The 23,310-nt window shown below is 43.5% G+C and overlaps 1 protein-coding gene across 1 annotated transcript in view; it reads right to left on the bottom strand.

Annotated features, from left to right (window-relative positions):
* SPATA13 (spermatogenesis associated 13) overlaps nucleotides 1–23,310 on the bottom strand; it is a 278,153-nt gene that overhangs the window by 215,192 nt on the left and 39,651 nt on the right. Inside the window, exon 2 of the mRNA XM_042845754.2 lies at nucleotides 15,742–15,777. The gene's annotated coding sequence lies outside the window, so the exon portion shown is untranslated. The remainder of the gene's footprint in view (nucleotides 1–15,741; nucleotides 15,778–23,310) is intronic.

Here is a 23,310-nt window from a genome sequence, read left to right as displayed (position 1 = left end):
ACTGGATTTTCCTCAAGGGGATTTCCCTCCTCCTGGGCCAAGACTAGCTATGACATTTCATGTTGGACTTGCAAACCAAGAACCACTGCCAACAAAAATATTAGTGAATAAGAAGAGTTAAATTTGATTTGACCTTTGGGAAACCTCTCTTCCAGCAGCACAATGGGGTAGAACCCCACGAGAAAAAATACTGATGACTACCATAACAAAATGGCTTGAGTCTGTGTTTACCCACCTGCCCGTGTGTGAGATGTGTCTTTTCTGTTTCTCCTGGCGTCTGTGGGCCTGATCCGAAGCCCAGTGAATCAATGTAAAGATTCCTTGGGACCAGGCCCTGCATGCAAATAAATGGGACCTGGTTTTGAGGTTAGGGCTCAAGAAGAGACATCAGCTACAAGGACATTCCAAAAGCCTACAACTCAACAGTAGTTATTAGACTCTTGTCAAGCAGCTCACACAAAGGTTTTATCAAGCTCATACTTACATTTATATGTAAAAACTAAATTTGTGCTGCCTGTGGCAAAAGTTCTGTTAACTGAACAAAAAAAAAATCTTCGATAGCTAAAGGCCCAACCCTGTAAGAAGCTAAGCACCTCCTGATAGTTGCTAGTTGAGTGCCCCTGAACTCCCATTGGCTCCAAGGATTCCCTTGGCTTCAGTGGGAATGGAGGTAACTGAACCCCTCACCAGGAGGCAGTAGTTATCTAATAGGATTCAGCCTTACAAGAATGTGTTCCCTTTGTGACATGTTCATGAACACCAATTGTTATTCTTGCTGAACTAGGCCGGTGCCAGCTCTTCCCAAGCTTCATTTAGCCTTCTAAGATTTCTGTCACCGAAGTAGAGCAACAAAACAGGCTCATTTTAATAGGCAGAGTTCCCAGGGATCCCGACATTCCTTAGGGCTGACTTGATTTAAAAACAGGAGCCTAGAGTTCAATACACTAATGTCTGCTAATGAAAATTAATTCCCAGACCCCGATTTGGCTTGTTTTCCTGCTATGGTTGTTATTCTGTTTGCAGGACTCTGACATAACAGTGTCCGCTTCCTTTGTAAGAGTTTACATCATCACTACACAATAGCTTTTCAGATGAGGAATCCTTACTTTAACGGCTGTGTCAGAGAGAGACAGCCTTTTCACACCAGCTATTGTGTATATTTGGAAAGCTGTCAACGCATTTGGGTTCTGTTCCAAATATCTCCATCGCAGACCGGAGCTCATTTATGTATCCATTTCAGAGAGACACAGTGCCAATATGACATTGCAAATGATTTCTGGGGTAGATTGATCCCCATCGAGCAAATGTCCTATCCCTGAATAGAAAGCTACAAAAGACCTATTCCAGCAGCTTCCCCTACAAACAGTTAAAGCAGGTTTTAAGATCACTGATAAGAGAAAATCAATAGGACTCAACTGTAGCTAATCCTCAGCCAGCCAGCACACTCCATAGCTAAGTACGCTTATACGCTATGGATACCAGTTGTAATCATCCAAGCACTATATCAACAATTCACTGCTAGCAATATCACATGCAGGAGTCTATTTGTATATCTAAAATGCAGCTTCCTGGTCAGAGCAGCGGGTTTCAAAGTCAGATGTAGGACACAGACTCATGGCTGAAATTGCTCATGACTGAAAATGGCACAGCGATCAACAGTTCCTGACCATGCAAAAGTAACTTTGAACAGGGAAACTACCCAAGTTCACATCAGCCATGGTTTGGTTTGCACAGGGGCATGTGTGTCTGTCTCTCTGCTCTGCCTGTCTGGTCCATTCTTGTGAGCAGATTGAAAAGTGCCAGTATTCTGCTCTGTGAGGAGCCTGCCGGCATTGCCAAGGCAGCCTGGCACATTTTTTTAAAGATGTCACTTTGAAAAGATAGAGTCAGTTTTGAACCTTTTGACCTGGTCAGTGTCCCTTTCACCCATCCCTTCCATGAAGCCTTCTGATGTTGCTTTCCTCCCCCTCCCATACCTCAGCTGATGTCCCATGTTTGTTTTAGTCCAGGCTAGATTATGAGCTGTCTGGAACAGGAGCCCTGTCTTTTTCTGCATTTTGTGAAGTGCCATGTAAATTGATGGCATTCAATAAACAAATATGCTAGTTTCAGGGTAGCAGCCGTGTTAGTCTGTATGACATAACCAAAATGTCAGACTAGGCTCTTGCAAGTAGGGTGTAGCAATGAAAAGTCACATAAACAGCATGGGGCAAATCCTCCACCAGACTCCCTGGCCACCCAAAGGCAGAACTAGCACAGTTCTTCTATACACAGTGTGAGAGGATTGGGGAATCCCATGTTGTGAGTGGGAGGGAATTTGGGGAGCTCTATAGGTACCACCCAGCATGAATCACAACTACCAAGCCTTGATGTGTGTATGTGGAGGTCTAGGAAGTTCAAGCATTGTCTGATGGACTGAGCCACCTTTCTTTTAAAGAAAAAAGGGCTCAGAACTTGGGAAGCAACTGTGTCTCCGCCCTCCCTCACCTCAAACAATGCAACCTCTTTCAGCTCCGAACTGTTAAATTTAGCACTCTCTCTGCAGGCTTTAGTCTAAGGCTTGTTCTTCTCTGGGCTCTGCCTCCAAATCAGGAGATGCTTCTTGTTTTGTTTCTCTAACACATTGCATATATAATTTTATTCATAGATTTTGCCTTGTTAACAGATGTACGGGGCTGCATTTCTGAAAGCTCAAGTCAGAGAAACTACTCTGCAATAAAGTGCTCATCCGTGCTTCCATAGAATGCATAAGTCAAATATGTATGCTGTATATATTCAACAGATATCAAATATGATCCTATTGAAGATGCTCATATGCTATGTATGAAGCTAGTCAAGGAGCTGACGCATTAGAACTGTGTGCCAGCGTGCAGGTACTGGCATTCACTACTTCATTGTAGTTGCATCTGCCACAATAAATGTATATCCAACACTCCCCATCTTATGAATGCTGAGAAGCAAATCCAAGAGAAGATATCCAATGCAGCATTATGCTGGGTTATATTTGGACCCCTGTTACACTGTGTTAGGAAATGGTGAGCCACGCCCACCTAGGAATGCTGTAATACAGCATGTTATTCATTCAAGCCCATTCCTCACAGTTTCTCTGCGGCCTGACAGGCAACCAGTTTCAAGGTTTCCTGGATAAATAGTATTCTGGGTGCAGTCATCAAGCACATCTGAGACCTACAGTGCATCTTGTTGAAATTATCTTGCCACTATGCATTATTTTGCAGTGAATATTCAGGCTTGTGCAGGTAAGAAGTTGATGTCACTGAAAATGGAAACGGATCTATTCAGAGGCTTGGTTGTCTATGTTGCCTCAACACGGACCACAGCTCTGAAATGAGTTGGAAACTCACTCCGTACTAATTTTATCCCATGCCTGTTTTGCCTGTACAAGCTCTGATTAGTTTTATTTAACACAGCATATAGCAGCAGTGCCCAGAGGCTATTATCAGGATTTAGGAGCCCATTGTGCTAAACACTGTACAAAATACATAGAGAAAGACAGCCTCTGCCCTGAGGAGCTTATAATTTAAGAGGAGACATGACATCCAAAGGACAAAGAAAGAGGTGCAAATAAGCATATACAATGTTTATATACACTTGCTTTGTAATGATTAGAATAGCTGAAGTAGGTAGCAGTTATCCCCACCTGCCTCTCCATCCAGCCACCATTAAAAGGCAGAATTCTTAAAGGTGTTATGATGGAGGAGAGTTCCCAGGAGTAGCTAATCTATGCACGATGGAAATTAAATGGAGGTTTGCAAAGCAACCTTGTGAGATGCCTAGTATATTTTCAAACCAGTTGTGGGAAGAGGAAGCTCACACTTTGAGAATAAAAAAGGCATAATTCTAGCTGCATTAAAATAAATGTAGAATGTTCCATTCACTAAAATGAGTCCAAGGTTTGACCCTTGGGCCTTTACTGCATGGAGTGAGAAACTGGCATATAGTGAAAGTTTTCATTGGAGAAGGCCTCTGCCACATTTATGGAAATTTCTTTCAAGGGCAGACTAAGGTCCTTTTCCCTGATTGAGATACATTTCCCAGCTTATGAAGGCTGGCATCTCCCAAATTCATGTAGGCAGTTCAAAGGAAGTCCCACAAAATAGTCACCTCCTTGCCAGGGACAAAAAATTAATGAACATCCAACTTTTTTTTTTTTTTTTTTTTTTTTTTTTTAAAAAGGCAAAAAGATGGCAGCTTGGTTCCTAAAAGCTGATCCAGATAATTCTATCCTCCTAACCAAGTCAAGTCCTGAAACATACCACTTCCTAGTACAGCCTCCTTAAAATATTGTACATACAGCCCACAACCTTAGCTCATGGGAAAGTAAGTGCAATGGTTCAAATACATATTTCCTGTCCTGGCAGTTCCTTCGGTGCTTGTATGCATTGCGTTGCTGTGCTTACCTTCCACGTGATGGAGGGGCAGGCTGCCAAGGTGAAGGTAACTTTCTCGGTCACTACATTGAACGTGACTCGAAACATGGCTCAGATTCATGTGGTTTCAGTTGTAGGGTTGGAATTGTGGGTCAGTGGCATCCACACTGCTCACTTGTGTGCATCCTGCCTTGCTCCTGTTACACTGCACTATCCGTTTGGCAAACCCATGACAGACTGATCAAACCTGAAATAGCTGCAGGGACCCAGCTTTTCCCAGCAGCCTTTCCTCTGTGTCAGAACTAATCAGATTAGTTGGTTTTACCGTCTGCATTGAGACTAACAGGTTAGCAGAACAGTTTGGGTGGGGGAAGGGAGCAAAGACCTTGGTAAACAAATCAAATTAGTGCATGTAGTAAGCAGATGAAAGATTTTCTGAGAGTGCCTTTGTCTCCCTTTTCAGGGCTCAAACAGAGAGGTGACAAACACTGCACACATCTAGCTTTGCTTCCGAAGAGCTAAGGGTGGAGAGAGATTTATCTAACCATGCGTTTACCTTCACTGTCATGTCAATGCTGTTCTTTTGGTGGTCATTGGCAGCACCAAAGAAAGAGCTCAAAAAAGTGGCTGGGATGTTGTGTAGATAAACAAGTCTCTGTCCCTACCGATGTGCATTGCGCTTGATCCATCTTACTACGCCAGGGCAACAAACACTAGCTGAGCAAAGAGGCTAGTCATGCGATTTGCTCTGCCCAGTGTTATTCAACAGGATTCACAGATGGTCAAAATGTATGTGGAGACAGCCAATTCATGACATGAATACACCTCCAAGTAGTTCTTCCATCTCTGCTATTTAATATCATTATACGTGAAAACGTTAGCTTTGCAAAAGAAAAACATGCTACATTTTCTGGTAGACATTTGTTGTCTGACGGTATTCCTGCCTGCTCATACAGCTCTAAAATTTGACCCAACCCAGATCTCTGTCACAGAAAAAATAAGAGACTTTACAATTATTATTTGAAAAAGTGGGTTGTTTTAAATCTACACCTCAGGGCTAGTAAGAATGATGAATAATTGCACTACATGCAATGCACTCAACATTTTATATGTAGGAAAGGGCCAGACCATGAACTCTTTATTCTTGATGGTGAGTAGTTACTCGGATGAGTACTTACATTGAAATTAAACTAATCATGCAAGGGGTTCACAATCTGACCCTACCAGAAAATAAATTGTTATAATGTTTATTGCTGATTCATTCTGACTCAGAGTGTGAGCAAAGACAAAGGCCCCATCCTACCATAAACAGTATGTGGATGGACTGCTGCTGTTCCTCAGAGCTACCAATGATAGGATTGGAGCCCACACACAGTTTTCAAAAGGCAACAAGGCTCCGTCACTGAAACCAGAAGAAAGAATCCTAACAAAACAACCTATTGCGCAAAAGCAGAGAGAACCTCCCTAAAAACACAAACAAAACAGCTACAGCAAAGTAAAGCTACCTGGAAAAAGCAAAGAAAAGCGACCATTATGAAGTCCACCGTGGACATTGCCATGCAGATCTAATGCACCTGTCCAATGCATAGACACTACAGTGTCGGGGGAATAGCAATGCCTGCAACTGGCTAGATATGCAGTGGTTGTCATTCTCTACTGGAATTATGCCTCTGGAGGACTTTTGTGTTTTTATAAAGGGGAGAGGAGATTCACTTTCCTATTAGTAATTTATTGACAATCAAGTATTTCACAAAGAGACTAATGTACAGTTAAAGATACTTCTCTCATGCTAATAATTCATATTCATTTATTCTAGTCTACTTGCATTAATTTATCAACCTACGTTCTTATATGGCCCTCCGTTACCATGCTAGCTGAGCACCTCCAAAAGTGATAAAGTGTAGACAAAATTATTTGTATCTTTTCCCTCTTTGGTTTTGCTTTTCTTGAAGATAAAGCCATGAGTTTCACATTTTCCCTAAGTATGTGGAGGAGCATCTCTTTGAGTACCAACTTTCTGGGCCACTTCCCAAGCAAGCTCTGTCTCCTTCACTCATGAGTGTTGATAGTTCCCTGTCACTGGAGATTTTTAAGAACAGGTTAGACAAACACCTGTCAGGAATGGTCTAGGTCCTGCCTCTGCACTGGGGGCTCTACTAGATGGCTTCTTGAGGTCCCTTCCAGTCCAACATTTCTATGATTCTATAAAACACAGTATTAATTACTGTTTTCTTGGAGGACTCAATGATAGCCACTCATTGTGGGTAACCCCCTCAAGATGTCAGCATGCCTCTTGTCCATGCACAATACCCTTTTTTCTCCTCCCTCCCATCCCTACACACACCACATGGTACTGAGAAGAACCCAAAATGTATTTCCATGGAAGACAACGTTTCCAGAAATGCAGAGAATCAGCCTTTCCACCGCCGTGACTTATTTCTGCCCTCCTCTGCAGATAGGTAAAGGGAACTAGGTTATTGAGGTGCTGTTCTGGCACCTGCTTCCCCCCTTGGGTCAGTTGTTGGGCCATTTTTGGAGATACCTGCACCATTACTATATTATATCTTGCCATATTTTTCCAAGCAGATGTGAAAATTTAAAGTTGACAATGTTATAACAGGACAATAGACTATAAACACCTGGGGCCAGATTTAATCTAGGTTCTGCGTCTACCGCTGATTGAGCACATCCCCTCAGCAGCACCACCAGCAAGGCTTATCAGGAACCCATGGTGAAGTTGAAAACTGTCTCCAAGCAGAAGAAAGCCCAAAGGGACGGCAGGCAGATGCAACATTGTTTGCTCTCCCTTGGGAAGGATTCCTCTGTTCAAGTCCAAAGGGCCAGGCAAGTGTAAATTACACTTGTCTGTGCCAGCTTTGGTGACTCTGGCCCCAGAACTCCACTATATGAATAACTTTAGAGACAAGTGTGCATCAAAATATCCATCATAATAGCTACAACCGTAGATCAATGCTTTAGTCACTAATCATCTTTGAGAAGAGAAGATGCTAACCTTCAGGATTCATTTAGTCATGTGGGCATTGACTGTATGGGTCTATCTACACAGCAAATTACTGTATGGCAAGCCAGCATGTGAATCTACATCACACCAGCTTGCCGTGCAGTAATATCCCACTACAGAGCACTACAAGTCCAGGGTGCGTCTTGGCATACTATTACCATTACTTGAAAGGGCAGTACTTCAAACCGCACTCTGGCATTTTAGGTTACTGGTGAGCGTTGTGCAGAGTTTTGAGCCCTGCCTCTCCAGTTACACTCAATGGGAGATAGCAGGCCCACACTTTGAAAAATCTACAGACAGAATTGCCTCACTGAACATCCCATGCCTTAGGATTTGGTCATTATGTGTTTTAGGAATAAGCCCTGAAGTCTCTCCCTGAAGCATGTTAGACTTTATGAAATCAATTTTGATCAGTGCAGAGCACTGGTTTGAAAGAGGATGTAAACTCCCAGGGAGAATCTCCCACGCTATTCAAAACAGGACTTGTTTGCAAGCAAGACTGCATGCCTGTTTATTGTTGTCAGTGCAGCCGGCTCTCATGTACAAGGGATTCCTTATCCCAAAAGAAAATGCTTTTGGAATTCAACAGCTCCTTCTGGTGGCCCGATAGGAAATACTGTCATTTTGCTTTGCCAACAGTCCAATAAAACAGCCTGTTGAGAAGAATTCATTTCTGTGATCACAAGTGTGACATTTGTATCAGTAGTAACTCTGGGGTATACAAGAATTATCAAAAGCAGTAGAGTTATGGACTGAAAAACATACAGCATTACTAAACAGGGGGAGGGATAGCTCAGTGGTTTGAGCATTGGCCTGCTAAACCCAGGGTTGTGAGTTCAATCCTTGAGGGGGCTACTTAGGGATCTGGGGCAAAATCAGTACTTGATCCTGCTAGGGATGGGATTTTAACAGGGATCCATCACCTCTCAAGTGAGTGCTCGAACCACTGGGCTAGGGGACATTCTGATGTGAGACTCCCTCCCTCTCTCCTATTGAACTAATTCCCCTGTGTATAAATGAAGACTCACTGGAGCAAGGAGACTGGACCCAGGGTCTCCCACATCCTTCCTGGGTGAGTGCTGTAACCACCAGGCTGTAAAGTCACTGTCATGCCTGTGTGTGTTCTCTCACTCAGGCTCATTTTGTGTCATAAAGAGTCCTTTGGGTCAGAGAAAGCACAAGTGAGTGCACACACACATAACCATGCAAGTGACTCTGTAGCTTGTGGTTAGCACAGTCACCGAGGATGTGGGAGACCCCTGCTCCAATGACTCTTAATTTTTCCATAGTGGAATAGCTTCAACAGGAGAAATTGAGGGAGGCACACAGCAGAACATGAGGTGGATCTCAGTTCAAGTCCTTTCTCAGGTGGAGCGGGGACTTGAACTGGGGATCTTACCAGAACCCAGGTGAGTACCTGAACCACAGGGCTAGAAGTCCTCTTCCTCAGACCCCCATGTTTTGTGCAAACTCACCTGAAAGCCCCAATCCACTAGGCAGCCTCTGAGCACACCTACAGATCAGGCCCTGCACGTGACTTAGGCAGTTGAATGCACATCTTCCTCTGTGAATTGCTCTGGAGTTTAGACATGAGAGAGGCACCAGGACATCTAGAGAGGCAGCAGAGTGCATGCCCAGAGACTGAAACATAGGTGCCTAGGGAATTTTTACAAAAAACAACAAAAAAAAAAAAACCACCACCACTTCGGTGCTGAATGAGTTTAGGCACCTGCAGGGTTGGGGGGAGGGGGGAGATTGGTGCATTGCAGTTGTGCTGAAACAAGGACTTTAATGTCTAAAACAGGGACATCGGCACTTAATTCCTTTTGTGCATTGAGGCCAAAGTGACTTGCTCAAAGTCACACAAGAAATCTGTGGCAGCCAGAACTTAACCCCCATCTTCTGTGTCCCAGTCCAGTGCATTATCTACAAGACTCTCCTTCTTCCCCTTCTGTATTATATATGAACAAAGCTGTCTGTCATTTTCTTGAACTAAATTCAGCATGGTTAACCTTTTCAGGACATTATACCAGCTGTAATTTATTTCTTGTTTCAGACTAAAGTTTTTCTGACAGTGTGTGTGTTAGAAAGATTACTCTGACCCTACGGAGAATTAGAAAGTCAAAACATATTTGTTTCACATAACCTGAGCTGCAACAATGGGAAATACTAACCATTTATTTCTACAAATACTACCTCTTTTTTCTCCAAACCAGGTTTAACATTTGCAATTTTAACTTTTTCCTTTTAAACAGAAATGGGTCTGTCGTGTAGCACTATTTTCCAACTGAAAACCTCATTAGGTTCCTTTGAATATTCTAGTCAAGTCCAGGAAATTTTTAAGCAGGTTATCCATTAGTTACATTTTCTGACATGTTCCTAGAGTCTAAGCATTTATGGGTGATGATAATGTTGTTTGGTTTGTGCTTCTCAAGGGGGTAGGGAAGTGAGCTAGAAAATACAGAGCAGATACTGCTCTACGGTAGCTGAGCACACTTGTCAATGGATCAGCACAGAGAAGGTCCTGACCCAACTGCATCCAAGACTGTCCAACCATCAGCTCGTCTAGCACCACAAGCCTTTTCCAGATGCCAGCATGCACCCCAGTCCTCACCCGGATCTTTCTCACCAGCTGACACAATTGTTTAAAATCTGCTACACTGCACCATTGCTGTTCTTCCACTGCAGCCCCTGATATCAACTCTTAAAGCTCTTGTAAGAACCAGCTCTCTCTTTGCCTCTGCCCCCCTTCCCAAGCATCGCTGCTCCTCTATCACCGCTCTAAAGATCACTAGAAGGGGCAAAACCTTGAAAACCCAGTTGTCCCTTGCAGGGCCGGCTCCAGGCACCAGCTAAAGAAGCAGGTGCTTGGGGCGACCAATACCAAGAGGCAGCACTCCAGCTGCTATTGGGGCGGTGCGGCACGTCCGGCTCTTCAGCGGTGGGTCCCTCCGTCCCTCTTGGAGCGAAGGACCTGCCGCTGAATTGCCACCAAAGAGTGAAGCGATGCGATTGCGCTGCTGCCGCTTTTTTTGGGGGGGGGGGCCGCTTGGGGCGGCAGAAAACCTGGAGCCGGCCCTGGTCCCCTGTGTCAGACATCTGCTTACCATCTGCTCCCACACAGGAAATCTGAGGTCACATCCAGGAGGGACTGCAGGCCTTTGGGAGGGACTAGAATAGCTCTGGAGAAAAACCTTTCTGGATCTTTATGCTGTCTATACTGAAAGTTTCTAGCGCCTGTATGTTCAAGGGAAGGCAGCGAGTGGCTTTTATTAAAGTAGTTAAAGTGTGAGAGCCTGATATTTGTGCACTTTGCAATTAGCTCATACTAAGAAAAGTTAAGTGCTGGTGATCTGTCTGAAGCCAGCAGTTATCACACTGCTCCTGTATGTATTTTTCAAGGGAAAAGGTGAGGGTGGTGTCAGGTGACAAATCCCCGTAGTCTATTTTGAGATGTCTCTTTTGACCTTACTCTTCGAAAGCTCTGCTGGCTGCAAACCACAGGCTGAAAGAGGAAGAGAGAGGCCAGACTGAAACCTCTCTTCTCTAGTTCTCTTGCAAAGATAGGAAGAGGAGGCACAGAGGAGAGACTCAGCATTGCTTGCTGCCTCCAGTCTCTAAGAAGACATTCTAACTACAGCTCCATGCATTGGGAGGGAACAGAGAGCTAAAGGTGGATACAAATGTAAGATCAAAATATCCCTATAGATTTTAGCTGTAGAATGAAAGTGCCGAAAAACTTGCTGCAGTTGCCCAAAATCTGTCCGGGGAGGGGAGCTGAACTCTTATTCACTATCACCCTTGGCAGCACGCTGGGGAAGTATCTGCATGAATTAAATGCAGGCCAGCTGTGAACAGTCATTCCTGCAAGTTCCACCTTGCAGATGCTGGAGTACCTTTCCCAGGCCTGAAGAAGAGCTCTGTGTGGCTCAAAAGCTTGTCTCTCTCACCAACAGAAGTTGGTCCAATACAAGATATTACCTCACCCACTTGTCTCTCTTAATATCCTGGAACTGACACAGCTGCAATTACACTGCACACCTACTTTGGGCTGTCAGCCCTGATAGGAGGGAAGATTTGACCTAGGCATGGGTGAGGTAGCCGTAACCGTAACTGTGTGGCTCCAGGCAGGATGGCATAGGTCAACCATCTGTATGAATAAGGCCACTCTCCCTGTCCACACAGCAGAGAGCCAAACTCTGCTTCCCAGCTGCAAGCTACCTTTGATGCTCATTGGGTGGGAAACTGCAGACTGTCTAGGTAGCAGCTCAGTTCTTCCTGGTACCCCTAACCCACATCACAGGGTTATCCACTTGAGCGTAGCTATGAAAACTCAGGAGTAGAAGACAGATCCCTACAGGCACAATCTCACTGCTGCTGGGGTAAGAGCCTTCTCCCCCATAATTCCTTATCAGCTGGAACAGTCTCTCTGCCTTTTCAAGCCACCATCTGTTTTCAAATCTCATCAGAAAGTAGAGCTGGTTGGAATTCCCTAACAGGCTGTTTTCCCATCAGAGAATGCCAATTCATCACAAACAAGATGGCTGACTTTTGATGGACATCTGAGGGAAAGCAGGCAGGGTTCACGCAGACGCCTGCCTGCCTCAATTGGCAGCTCACTTGGTGGGCTGATGGGGAGCTGAGAGCCTGCTCCCAAGCTTCTAAGTTTCCAGCCTTTTCTGTTGCTCACCTGGTGGGCTGCCAGGAAGCAGAACTGCCAGGCTCCTCCTGGTATGACGAAGGGGAGCCAGGAATCTGGAAGATCTGGGAGCACCAGCTTCCAATCTCCCAGCTCCTCATCAGCCCAGTGTTAGGGACCGTGACATGGATGGTCTGACCTAGGGGCCTGAACAGGAGTCAGGTGCCGGGAGACAGAGTTGAGGGTCAGCACCCAGATGCCAGGGCCAAGGGTCAGAGTGGGAATCAGAGAGAACAGGAGCAGGGATCAGTAACACAGCAGGACCCAGGGACAAGTCAGATAAGCAGGGTTCAGGAGTCAGGTGAGAGGGCAGGGTCCAACACATCAGCCAGCCAGGAACTCACCCAGTTGCACAGACAACTTCCTGTGCCTCTTTCCGGCTTAAATAGCACAGGCCAACCAATCAATGGGGCTGGGGGCTGCTCCAGTCAGGACTGCTGTGGGCGGCGTCTCTGGTGGGTTCCATTAGCCATTCAGCCCAGCAGTTATTCACAAACTGCCAATGGTGGCTGGGATACAAGGGTTGCTGGAGACCCATGGACCCAGGTTCAAGATGTGGATCCTCACTCCCAGAGTCTGTGGCTCCATGGCCGTCAGCCAGGCAGACTACCCCAGTGTTGCAGACCCAGGCCTGTCCCTTTCATAGAGAGTTTTGAAATGTTTTGTTTTCATTCCAAAGTGTAATGAAACAATTTCAAAATCCTCCACAAAATGGAATTACCTTTCCCTGAGGAGCTAGATCAGAAAGCATTTCTTCTCCTATGCCTCCTAACCAATCTGTAACTATTATGTAAGTCCCATGGCACAGCACGTGGGGATACAGCATGGCTGAAAGACGCTGTCCCAAATATAGCTGTATGGTACATTCATACACATACCACTTTAAGCCACACCTTGCAGCTCATGCCACGCCAGCATTGACCAGCTCACGTGACTAAAAGATCAATAATTTCACAGCGGTCAAGATCCCCCAGCTGCTCTATGCGGTGAGTGTTTGCTCCTTTCTACTGTGCATGCTGAGTCTCTCCTCCAGCGTTGTGCCATGCTGGACTCGGTGGTACCTGTCACAGTTTTCACTATGAGGCACATTACCCCATAGATATGAAGTTTCCAATGCAAGACAGTCACATGTCGTTAATATGATATGTCCAGGCAGGGCCAGACTCAATATGTGATGGGTTGCCCCTCCTTTCAGGGTGCCACCTGATGTACTGGGATACCTCTGAGCCTACCTGTTCCACCAGCCTGGGCTCCCTCACCCTGTCCTGCTAAGCTAGGCCCTCAAGCCTCCTCTAGCGCGCGCACACACACACACACACACACACACACACACACACACACAGCTGCAGAAAGACACAGACACTGAAATCAGCACTGCATGGGAAGGCTCTCAGCTAAGGAATTGCCCAGCACTCAAGCACACTCATCCTCTGGAGAGTAAACCCAAAATAGTATTGTCTTGTGCTGGACAGAGAACTGTACAGCGTAAGCTACTTGAAATCCGCCCTCTCCCTCAATGTGGAGAGAGATATGCACAGCTTCCCCACCCCCGGTTATGAATTACACAAACTGGGTTTAAAACAAAAACAAAATTTATTAAGTACAAGAGGTAGATTTTAAGTGATTATAAGGGATAGCCAACAGATCAAAGCAGATTGCCTTCATAAATAAACAAAAACTGCAAACTGATCTTAACACACTAGATAGGTGGGATTTAAATTAGCAAATTCTCACCCTGAGTGATAAACAGACTGGCAGACTCTTAAGACACAAGTTGTCTTGGCTTTCCCAGGTTTTCATACACAAACTAAATATCCTTCTAGCCTGGGTCCATCACTTCCCACCATTCAGTCCTTGCCCCTCAGGTGTTTCCAGGTGTGTTGTTGCAGGGAGAGTGAGTCCCCCACACCCCCGATGTCATTGTCTCCCTTTTATATCTTCTTCCCACTTGCTGGACAGCTCTTTTGCTGTGACCTGGGTCAAACAATTCCCATTGTGTACTGCTATCTCTGAGAGGTTTCTATTGTACACAGTTCCTGGGGTAATCCTGGTGCTTGTGTGCATTTCCTCAATAAGCCATTAACATTGTTTAGCCTTTTTACTGGTGTACCTGAACAGCTGTTTGTGGGTGCTTTCAACCTCACAACATTTCAGTAACACATACATAGCCAAACTTCATAACTTCACATACGATAACACATTCAATCCAACGAGATATTAATGCCTAGCAGATCAAGACTTAGAACGATACCTCACAAGACATACTTTGTACAGAATGTATCCTAATTACATGACAGTGGTGAATATTGGGGCATCAGGGTGTCACAGGTATGTTTTGTTGTCTAGCCAAAGCAAGGCCTGATTCTGCTCACTTGCACTAACATAAGTTAGAGTTACATCAGCAGAGAACCCCTAAAGGGTGTAGCATCTCCAAGAGGGGAAGGACTCCTATATCAGGAAGGGACTCTGAGAAAGAGTCTTTTGGGCTGCACACATTTGTTTTGCCTGATAACAATTGGTCCTCTCATTAGTCCTTTATAATGGTCGTCCCAGCATAGAGTCAACTCCAGCTGTTGAAGCAGTGTCATGGCAAGAAAGTAAAGTTGTGAGGTGTGATAGAAAAATAAGACTTCATAATTGTCTTGTAAACTAGGTTTGTAGGATGCAGGACTGGTCCAATTAAAATCAGGACTATGTCAAAAACAATGGGCACTGCTAGCATCCCTAGATCAGTAGGGTGGACACAAGAGGGTGGGGTTTTGGGGAGCTTTGTTCAAAAGCCACACATAACAGAAACACAGCCTTAAAAATGAGCTCCACCGCTAGAAACTCTGAAGCTGTTGCAGTGCAACAATAGGTCTCCCACTCCTTCATTTACTTGGCTACTGGATCACATTTTCATGCCCAATAACTTTAAAAAGGGCTTTTGTGTACACTACTATTTGAGCACGTGTCTATATGAAGGTCAGATATAATAGCCCCCTAATATTGACAATTCAGCTACTGAAGATTTGTTAGCTGTTCAGTGTAAAGGATTCACATAAACCCACACGCACAGTATACAAAACCAAACACTAATGTCTCTTGAAAAAGCCTGGGGTCACAGGGCTTCCCTCAGAGTTTTCTGTTAAGTTCTATTACCATGTGAGTTACATACTTACACTGTAAAAAACATTTCAGCCCCTAAATAAATGATTTGGATGCAATTTTTTTTACAAAGGCATTGACTGTGTTAACAAACATTAAACCGAAACCTCATGGACAAGTGGATAGAGCTGGGAGTTAGCTTTGCAGTTAATGTTAGAGAACAGATTTGCTTTTCCTCACAAGCTGCTCTAAGCTACTGATACAAGTCCTCGGAGAGTGCACATTAACACAAGCCTGACTGACTGCACAGCATTCAGTGCCTCCATTTCAGATTTGTGAAATTAACATATGTTCTAAAATTTTTGTTTCCATTGGCCTAGGTTCTAATCTGCATTTTGAAAAGGTTCTTAAGAATAGAGATGCCACTTTGAGTGAATTCACTACTCTCAAGACACATTTTGCATATCTCCAAGCTCAGTAAAAGCAGGTTTTTATCAAGGCAGCAGGAATATGTATCACATGGGGAAAAAATTAGCTGTTCTTACCAAGTTGGGAGTGATGACTGCTCTCACAGGCAAACTCTGGGAAGAGACAGAAGAAAGAAACAGGTCAATACATAGAAGTGGGTAGACAGTGTATTAACTAAAGCAGAATGTCTCAGCCAGCACCTCTTAATCCCAGAAAATCTCTATGTGGCCTGAATAGCAGGTTTTTACAAGGAAAATTCTACATCAAAGATGGCCACTTATAACTTAATCACAGTTCCGCTCACAGCCTAGTACTGTGTGTAAACTGAGACCCAGCTGATGCCTAAATAGGATATTCAGATCACATGCCTGAATGCTCAAGTCAGCACATTAGCAGGTAAAAACATACATTTGCAAGCCTAAATGCAGGATTTGGAAGTTAGAAATAACAAGGCTGTCAGTGTTCTTGGGAAGCTAGTGCTGGTCTCTTGCATTATTTTGCTAATTCTGCCACTGATAAATGTGACCCAGTGATTCAATCCTGTGAGGTACTGAAAACCCTCAACTCCTATTGAGTTCAGTGGGAATTAAGGATGTTCAGCACGAGGAAAACATTGGGCCTCTGGAGCCAAATTTTCAAAAGTGGCCTCTGGTTTTGTGAGCCCAGTTTGAGATGCCTTAAGCTTGATTGCAGAGATGCTGATCACCTGCAGCTCCTAGTTAGTGACTCTAGTTGGAATTGTGAGTGCTTAGCACTTCTGAAAATCAGACTTAAGTTGTCTCAAGCAGGCCACAAAAACAGAGGAGCCCAAAATTGGAGGCCACTTTTAACACTGGCCTTACTGTGAGACCTTAGTTAAGTCAGTTAGGCCCAATGTTTAAGCCGGAGCTCCTTGGTTTCTGGGTGGCTTACAGGTGGGTACCCAAAAAAACAGAGGCATCCAAAATAAATTAACTCTTTTTAGAATGTTGGTCTTAACCTCTTTGTATCTAAGTTTGATTGTCTGTATAGCACTTACCCTCCTCAAACGGCTGCTGAGGATTAATTAAGGAAAGTTTGTAAATTGCTTTGTGATCCTATGATGAAAGAAGCTGTGTAAGTGCAAAATATTACTATTCAAACTCAAGTGAAGTTCTGTTTGCTGTATTTGGTAAGAAATTAGAATAAAAGGCTTCAATTTTTCATATATATGCATTTTTTTCCAGTACAAAAACTGTTAAAAAATTCACAACGGTAATTTTTCCTCAGCCTAATTCTTCTACCCTGGAGGTTTTGATTTTAGCTTTTATTCTAGCATTTAATAAAATGGCTCTTAAAACGATGTGCCATATGCAACCACAGTATAACTCGTTTGATTTCAGTGGAGGAGAGGGTAAAGTTTGGCTCACTATCTTTAATTGTTCGTAAAATGAAAAATAGCAGCACATTAAAGCATTGTTTGTGAGCAACTGTCTAAAATTCAGCCAGCAGCTGGAAACAAACAAACAAACAAACAACCTTGTAATAGCACAGTCAAGTTGGCTAGGCTGCTGTCAGAAACCAAACTCATCAGGCTGAGAAATGCTTAAAAGTTACTTTGAAGCTGTATTTCTGATTCCAAGGGCCTAATTAATGGTTATATAAGAAAGGTTTGGGTTTCCTGACGTCACTACCACTCTAAGTTTTTTCTAACTTTCAAAAGGTTTATATCAGAAAACATCACCAAAAATTTAAGCATTTCTGTGAGAAATGAATGTTGCCCCAAATACGGGAGTGACTGAATGGGGTTTGTTGAATTTTTGGAATCGTGTTGGCTGGCAGGCAGGCAGTGACAGCACAGAGAAAAACCACTGGGGGACTGGCATTAGAAGTTTAACCTGCAAGTTAGGATTGCTTTAAAAAAAGGGGGGGGACATTTCTGAAAGTTTTTTCTGTGCTGCTCTCAGATAATTGAATGAGGGGAGAAAGAGCTCAAGAATCAGTTCAGTGTCAATTAGAAGGATGCTGGCAAGGTGCCTGCCATGAGATCATAGAATCACAGAAGACTAGGGTTGGAAGAGACCTCAGGACGTCATCTAGTCCAACCCCCTGCTCGACAGCAGGACCAACCCCAACTAAATCATCCCAGCCAGGCCTTTGTCAAGCCAGGCCTTAAAAACCATTAAGGACGGAGATTCCACTACTTCCCTAGATAACCCATTTCAGTGCTTCACCACCGTCCTAGTGAAATAGTTTTTCCTAATATCCAACCTAGACCTCCCCCACTGCAACTTGAGACCATTGCTCCTTGTTTTGTCATCTGTCACCACTGAGAACAGCCTAGTTCCATCCTCTTTGGAACCCCCCTTCAGGTAGTTGAAAGCTGCTATCAAATCCCCCCTCACTCTTCTATTCTGCAGACTAAATAAGCCCAGTTCCATCAGCTTCTTCTCATAAGTCATGTGCCCCAGCCCCCTAATCTTTTTTGTTGCCCTCCACTGGACTCTCTCCAATTTGTCCACATCCCTTCTTTAATGGGTGACCCAAAACTGGATGCAGTATTCCAGATGTGGCCTCACCAGTGCCGAATAGAGGGGAATAATCACTTCCCTCGATCTGCTGGCAATGCTCCTAGTAATGCAGCCCAATATGCAGTTAGCCTTCTTGGCAACAAGGACACACTGTTGACTCATATCCAGCTTCTTGTCCACTGTAATCCCCAGGTCCTTTTCTGCGGAACTGCCACTTAGCCAGTTGGTCCCTAGTCTGAAGCAGTACATGGGATTCTTCCATCCTAAGTGCAGGACTCTGCACTTGTCCTTGTTGAACCTCATCAGATTTCTTTTAGCCCAATTTGTCTAGGTCACTCTGGACCCTATCCCTACCCTCCAGCGTATCTACCTCTTCCCCCCTCCCCCAGCTTGCTGTGTCATCCACAAACTTGCTGAGGGCGCAATCCATCCCATCATCCAGATCATTAATGAAGATGTTGAACAAAACCGATCCCAGGACAGACCCCGGGGCATGCCACTTGATACCGGCTGCCAACTAGTCATCGATCAATTGATCACTAACCAATGAGCCCAACGATCTAGCCAGCTTTCTATCCACTTTATAGTCCATTCATCCAATCCATACTTTAACTTCCTGGCAAGAATACTGTGGGAGACCATATCAAAAGCTTTGCTAAAGTCAAGATCTTAAAATATGTTTTCATTGTGGTTAATATTAAAACTTACTGGCAGCCTGAAGCTGGGACCATGTTGTGTATATGTATGAGAGCAAGGAAAACATACTGGCATGGCATGGCGGGGTTGCTCATGAGTGCTGGACTGCTCCTATGGATAATTTTATTTAGATAAGGCATTTCCTCATCCAATGTGTTTACAATCCAAATCCCCAGCCGTGTAAAATGACTTCTAACAAACAGTTTTCTGTACTCTGCAGAGCCCTTGTCATGTCCAGGCACTCATGAGCTGAGTCTGCAGACTTACTCACAAAAGGTAGCCTCTACTCCCTGACTTCAACAAATCTTGAGGGCACTCAGCAGCTCACAGGACTGAGCGCTACGTCTTCTCAACACTATCTTCCCCATTCTTTGAGTTGGGTCATCATTGGGGTGGCAAGCGATGAAAAAAAATTAATTGCGATTAATCGCACTGTTAAACAATAATAGAATAGCATTTATTTAAATATTTTTGGATGTTTTCTACATTTTCAAATATATTGATTTCAGTTACAACACAGAATATAAAGTGTACAGTGCTCACTTTATATTTATTTTTGATTACAGGTATTTGCACTGTAAAAAAACCAAAAGAAATAGTATTTTTCAATTCAGCTAATACAAATACTGGTGTGCAATCTCTTTATCATGAAAGTTGAACTTACAAATGTAGAATTATGTACAAAAAATTGCATTCAAAAATAAAACAATGTAAAATTTTAGAGCCTGCAAGTCCACTCAGTCCTACTTCTTGTTCAGCCAATTGCTCAAACAAGTTTGTTTACATTTTCAGGAGATAATGCTGCTCACTCCTTATTTACAATGTCACCTGAAAGTGAGAACAGGCATTTGCATGGCACTGTTGTAGCCGGCGTCACAAGATATTTATGTGCCAGATGCACTAAAGATTCATATGTACCTTCTTGCTTCAATCACCATTCCAGAGGTCATGCATCTATGTTGATAACAGGTTCTGTTTGATAACAATCCAAAGCAGTGCAGACCAATTCATGCTCATTTTCATTATCTGAGTCAGATGCCACCAGCAGAAGGTTGATTTTCTTTTCTTTGGTGGTTTGGGTTCTGTAGTTTCTGCATCAGAGTGTTGCTCTTTTAAGACTTCTGAAAGCATGCTCCATGCCTCATCCCTCTCAGATTTTGGAAGGCACTTCAGATTCTTAAACCTTGGGTCCAGTGCTATGGCTATCTTTAGAAATCTCACATTGGTAGCTTCTTTGCATTTTGTCAAATTTGCAGTGAAAGTGTTCTTAAAACGAACAATATGTGCTGGATCATCAGCCGAGACTGCTATAACATGAAATATATGGCAGAATACAGGTAAAACAGAGCAGAAGACATACAGTTCACTCCCAAGAAGTTCAGTCACAAGTTTAATTAACACATTTTTTTTTTCCAACGAGCGTCATCAGAATGGAAGCATGTCCCCTGGAATGGTGGCCGAAGCATGAAGGGGGATACAAATATTAGCATATCTGGTACATAAATACCTTGCAATGCCGGCTACAAAAGTGCCATGCAAATGCCTGTTCTCACTTTCTGGTGACATTGTAAACAAGAAGTGGGCAGCATTATCTCCCGTAAATGTAAACAAACTTGTTTATCTTAGAAGTTGGCTGAACAAGAAGTAGGACTGAGTGGACTTGTAAGCTCTGAAGTTTTACATTGTTTTATTTTTGAGTGCAGTTATCTTACAACAACAAAAATCTACATTTGTAAGTTGCATTTTCATGATAAATCGATTGCATTACAGTACCTGTAGGGGGTGAATTGAAAAATACTATTTCTTTTATCATTTTCACAGTGCAAATATTTGTAATAAAAAATAATATACACTTTGATTTCAATTACAACATAGAACATATATATATATATATATGAAAATGTAGAAAAATATCCAAAATATTTAATACATTTCAATTGGTATTCTATTGTTTAACAGTGTGATTAAAACTGCAATGATTAATTTTTTTAATTGTGATTAATTTTTTTGAGTTAATCACATGAGTTAACTGTGATTAATCGACAGCCCTAGTCATAAAGTATTTATTACTCCTGTCTAAGGGGTCTTATCCTACTTCCATTAAGTTGGTTGCAAAAATCTCATTTACTTTAACCATTAATTTAATGGACACATGGAATTTCACCTTGTGAATTACAGTGAAAAATAAACCCACAAAGAGAGGTTGAGTGACTGAACCTCAGGTATAAAGTGGTACTTCGATAATTCTCTTGTTTAGGCAACATACATAACTGATGTATGAACTGGTGAAACAACCATAAAGAATACTTAGTGCTTTTCAAATATTAATCAGCCCTTACGTGGATGTAAAAATTAGTCCAACTTGTTTTCACACTATTTAAAAGGGCATCCTGGCAAGTGGTGCACTGACTGTATAAAAAATGTCTTACAAGACCAAAGCAGAATTTAATGTCCAGCTGTAATTCACTACTAAACAAAACAGATACTGTTTTATACTGCAATACAGTAGTCAGTAGAAATATAGGGACAGTGGCTTGTGTGCCACTTTATATTTGCAATAGCATCAGCAACAACATGAACATCAGGTTTCTGTTATCATGAAGGGCTTAGCAAACTTCATCTAGGTCTGTCATTATGAATATACATAATCTTATCAGAAATGAGTTTGTTCACTGTGACTCCCGTAGCTTTTATTGGTCAACTCTCTAATATAGATTACTGGTCAATACATAATGTTGGGTGGATTTCTCTTTTTATGTCACAAGAGTAGTTTGCTTCCAAACAACGACAGGGCTGTTTTCCCATCACATATCTACAGCTCCCTGCCTGTTACCTAGTAGACACCAAGTTGTCTGTGCCAGTCACAGACAGATGTTAGTTATAATAGATGCTAATAAACAATGAAACTGATAGAGCCAGAACGGCAAGCAGGCGGAATAGGGAAAGCAATGATGGGATTCTGTTAACCATTCATGGGTTTGAATAGTCAAGGCTAATTTACCCTAAGTCAGATCCTTTGCTGTTTTCTGTGCAATACCTACCTCCCAGTTACCATGCTAGGGCAGTACACAAGCTGCTGCCTCTTTTTGAAATAAACCAGGCTAATGAAATAATAGGCCTTACAGCAAAAGTGACTTCTCAATAGTCTCTCTCAGAGTACGCTCTCCATTTCTCCCCAGTGATGCCTCGTGCTTCTTTGTTGACAGCGGCAGCTTGGCTGAGGAGCCAAGCTTGGGATCTGAAGCTGCAAAAGAAGGGGTGTGTGATTTTTCATGCCCATCTAACATAATGGTTATTTATCAATGAGATGGAAGAATTAGGGTCACTGGAGCAGAGCCAGTCCATTCCTTGAGGTCAGGGCCGGCTCTGGCTTTTTTGCCGCCCCAGGCAAAAAAGCCTTCCGCCGCCCCTCACCCCCCGGCGGGGAGTGCGGCAGGGGAGGGCGCCGAGCCCGGCCGGGGCCCTGCTCTCCCCAACCGGCTGGAGCGCCGGGAGGAGGGCGGTGAGCCCGGCCGCGGCCCCGCTCTCCCTGGGTGAGCGCCGCCCCCCTCCAGGTGCCGCCCTAACCACATGCTTGGAGGGCTGGTGCCTGGAGCCGGCCCTGCTTGCGGTGGTGCAGAGGTTGACTTGGCAGGCCCCACGTCCAGGCATTCATGCAGTTGCCTTGTTACCCTTTACAGAGAAATTCTAGTTTAACTAAGGCTTGATATCTGCTCCAAAATAAAAATATGTACACAGTCACAGGGGAGGGGACACAGAGATGATGCTCACCAGGTTCAAAGAATAGCATATTTAATACTGTACAGATGACAACTTTACATGAGTACAGATAAGAGTGAACTTTTGCTAGGCTAGGGTTCCTAGATTGCAGCTTCCTTGGGCCAGAGAATTTGATTTCTTATATTTGTCTGTAAAATACCATGCACATCTATGGCACTGCAGAGAGACCAATAGATCTCTTCTTTCTAGGTTACTTGCTCTCTCATAAAAGTGAATTCCTCCTCAGAGGAATTTATGAGATTCAGTAAGAAATCCCAAATATCTGCATTATACTCCATTGCCTCCTGCATCCACAGTGCAGGGATTCCAGGGTATGTAACACAAGAACTGCACTTTGCTATGAGTACCACTATGATGGATTTTTCTTTTGAAAACAATAGCTGGTTTTGCCATGCGTATGAAGGTAGTTGGAAGGGGTTACATATATGCTACGAGCTCAGGTCATATTTGCTCACATCATAGAGCTCATATGACCTCAGGCCAACCTTGACGTTTACAGCAAAACGGAACATTTATGTAACAGGCAGAGCAGCCAGTGCATGGCTTAATGCCCCCAAAAGAACAAAAATGATTTATTCTTCAAGTAGCACATTGGGACTAGCCTATTGAACTAAACCACCAGACTCTTTGCAGTGCTGGAGAATGATAGTAACTACACAAAATGAAAGAGCCACATACTAA

The sequence above is a fragment of the Chrysemys picta genome, chromosome 1, assembly GCF_011386835.1.
Source record: "Chrysemys picta bellii isolate R12L10 chromosome 1, ASM1138683v2, whole genome shotgun sequence".
NCBI lineage: Eukaryota > Metazoa > Chordata > Testudines > Emydidae > Chrysemys > Chrysemys picta.
Note: the sequence above shows the minus strand (reverse complement) of the source record. Positions and strands in the feature narration are given on the sequence as shown.